The sequence below is a fragment of the Aethalodelphis obliquidens genome, unplaced genomic scaffold (assembly GCF_003676395.1).
Source record: "Aethalodelphis obliquidens isolate GAN/ISIS:26980383/991018 unplaced genomic scaffold, ASM367639v1 scaffold2671, whole genome shotgun sequence".
In the NCBI taxonomy this organism is placed as follows: domain Eukaryota; kingdom Metazoa; phylum Chordata; class Mammalia; order Artiodactyla; family Delphinidae; genus Aethalodelphis; species Aethalodelphis obliquidens.
Window position 1 is genome coordinate 1 of NW_020840574.1, and position 3,004 is coordinate 3,004.

Here is a 3,004-nt window from a genome sequence, read left to right on the forward strand (position 1 = left end):
ATCAACCATGAGCTCCCAGATTCGTCACAATTATTCCACCGAGGTGGAGGTCACCGTCCACGGCCCGGGCAACCTGCATCTGCAGGCCTTCAACACCTACCTCTCTCTGGGCTCCTATTTCCACCGAGACGACGTGGCTCTGGAGAGCGTGGGCCACTTTTTCCACGAATTGGCCGAGGAGAAGTGCGAGGGTGCCCAGCCGTCTCTTGAAAATGCAAAGCCAGCGGGCCAGCCCCCTTCCTGGACGTGCAGAAGCCACCCCAAGATGAGTGGGGTAAAACCCAGGACTCTGTGTAAGCTGCCCGCCAGACGCCCCGCTCTGTGACTTCCCGGAGAGCCGCGACCTGGCTGAGCAGCTGAAACTCACAGAGAAGATGAGGACCACGTGACTCACCTCTGCAAGCTGGTTGGTCCCCAGGCTGGGCTGGGTGAGTTCTCTTACAAACACTCACCCTCAGGCATGGCTAGGGCTTTCTGGAGCCCAGCTGTTACCAACCTGGGTTCTTGGACTCTTTAATCAATAGAAATTGATAAGAGGCCAGAAGGGGAATTTAGGCAAGGCTTTATTGGGACTCATGCTGCAGCATGAGGGAGCAAAAGCAAGTAACAGGTGCCCTCGCTCGTTCCTGGGAATGGCTAGGGTGCGTTGCACTGGTCCCTTAAATGGGGTGAGGGTAGGGGTAGATCGGCGGGTGGGGCTGGAGGGGCGGCTTAGGTGGTCTGCCCATCCCTTTGGTGGTGCTGTGAGCAGGGGTCATGCCTCGTATCCTGCTTTTGCTCCCCACACCTCTGAAGTGTCAGTTGGGTTTTGGCCTTTTGGTATCTCTTTGTTCATAATTTGCCCCAACTGTGCAAGCAGGCAGTTATTTTTAGTCCCTTATAGTTTCTTTGTATTCTGTTGCTGGAGGAGACATTTGTCCAGGTGCAAGCACTCCAGTAAAGGGTCTCAGGTCCCAGACTGTCCCACAGCGGCATCTGAGGAGCCCCTCTGGCATCAGAGCTTCTGCCTGAAGCCCCGTCTCTGCAGCTACTAGGCAGCTCTGTAAGCAACCTGGGGCCCTCTCCCAAGCCTTGGGCCAAATGGGAACAGTAAAGCTTTTTGCCGCCAAAAGAAAAGGTTGAAAATATTTTAGATATAAGTTCAATAAAATCGTATTATTAAAATGAATTTTGGTTGCACTGTGCAGCTTGTAGGATCTTAGTTCCCCAACCAGGGATAGAACCCCAGCCCTCTTCAGTGAAAGCACCGAGTCCTAACCACTAGACCTCCAGGGAATTCCCAACAAGTTTCTTTTAAAACTGAAGAACTAAGAGTTCGATTTCTGTAATAATCAAAACACCTTAAAATGTGTCTTCACATGCTCACCAGACCCCAAAGGACTCCCCAGACCTGGACCACAGCACAGCCTGCTGTGGAACGCTTAGCAGCTTTGTTTTCCCAACTAGACTCATTAGCAGCGCCAGGTGGTAATAACTAGCTGACTGATTCCTACTAGTAAAAGAATCTGCCTGAGGTCACCATGGACTCTTTCCCCCAGTCTCTGCTTCATCTCTGACCTGATACGCTTTTGGAAAATAATTATTCATGGCAGGAAGTTGTCATACAACAGAGAACGATTGTGTGTCCTGGGATTATAGAGGCCCTGAGATCAAACACTTTTTATTTTGGAAAGAATACATTGAAAAACATGGCTTTCACCTGCATAGAATAGTGAAATCCATTTACATTTTTTTCTTTCCTGTTTATTTCATCATTAAAGACCCAATAAAGGAAAGTATTTACCACTGGGAAGAATGTTAGCACTGCTGTTTAGCAGTCAGCACAATCACATAGATTCCATAAACAGAAATAGCTCCAGCCTCCAACTGGAATAACAGAGTAGACTTTTTTTTTTTATTGCGGCACGCCGGCCTCTCACTGTTGTGGCCTCTCCCGTTGCGGAGCACAGGCTCCGGACGCGCAGGTTCAGCGGCCATGGCTCATGGGCCCAGCCACTCCGCAGCATGTGGGATCTTCCCGGTCCAGGGCACGAACCCGTGTCCCCTGCATCGGCAGGCGGACTCTCAACCACTGCGCCACCAGGGAAGCCCTAGAGCAGACATTTTAAAACCCTCTTTTTTTCACACATAAATTGTTACTCATGAGGTAGAAATATTCAATATGAAGTAGTATGTGAAAGCAGTAAGTACTTGGTTAACCATTCTCTAGGAGGATTTTTCAGTTACCTAAATTTTGTTCCTGCTTCATTTTTTTTTTTTTTTAATTTAAAAAAGGAAGAGGGGGGTTTCCCTGGTGGCGCAGCGGTTGAGAGTCCACCTGCCGATGCAGGGGACACGGGTTCGTGCCCCGGTCCGGGAGGATCCCACATGCCGCGGAGCGGCTGGGCCCGTGAGCCACGGCCGCTGAGCCTGCGCGTCCGGAGCCTGTGCTCCGCAACGGGAGAGGCCACAGCAGTGAGAGGCCTGCGTACCGCAAGGAAAAAAAAAAAAAGGGAAGATAAGGGGAAATAAATCAGAAGATATATTTAAAGCAACTTTCTGCTACCTTCCAAAGATTTGGTCAGCCAAACTCCTAGACCTGCAAGCACTGTCCAACATAGTAGCCTCTAGCCACATGAGGCTGTCAAGTATTTGAGATATGACTAGTTCAAATTGAGACTTGCTAAAGTTTAAAATACATACTAGATTTTTGGAAACTGAACGTGGATAAAAAAGACAGTATCTCAGTAATAATTTTTTATATTGATTAAAGTCTGAGGCAGTGAGCTTGGTGGTCCGCGGATCTGTCTCTTGCTTCAACAGTATTTGGACAGAACAGGCCCAGGGACGCCCTTTGCTCCAGCCTCCGACCAAGCTCCAACCTTTTTTCAGTCGCAGCCTTCAGAACCAACCACTGAGCTATCCTCGGCCACCGGGACCAGCCAACACCATTTTTTGAGCTTAGCGCCTTATCACCAATCAACCATGAGCTCCCAGATTCGTCACAATTATTCCACCGAGGTGG

At 49.5% G+C, this 3,004-nt stretch overlaps 1 pseudogene; it reads left to right on the plus strand.

The window, feature by feature from the left end:
• Window positions 1-7: 7 nt before the first annotated feature.
• Window positions 8-428, plus strand: LOC113617200 (ferritin light chain pseudogene; annotated as a pseudogene).
• The last annotated feature ends 2,576 nt before the right edge of the window (window positions 429-3,004 follow it).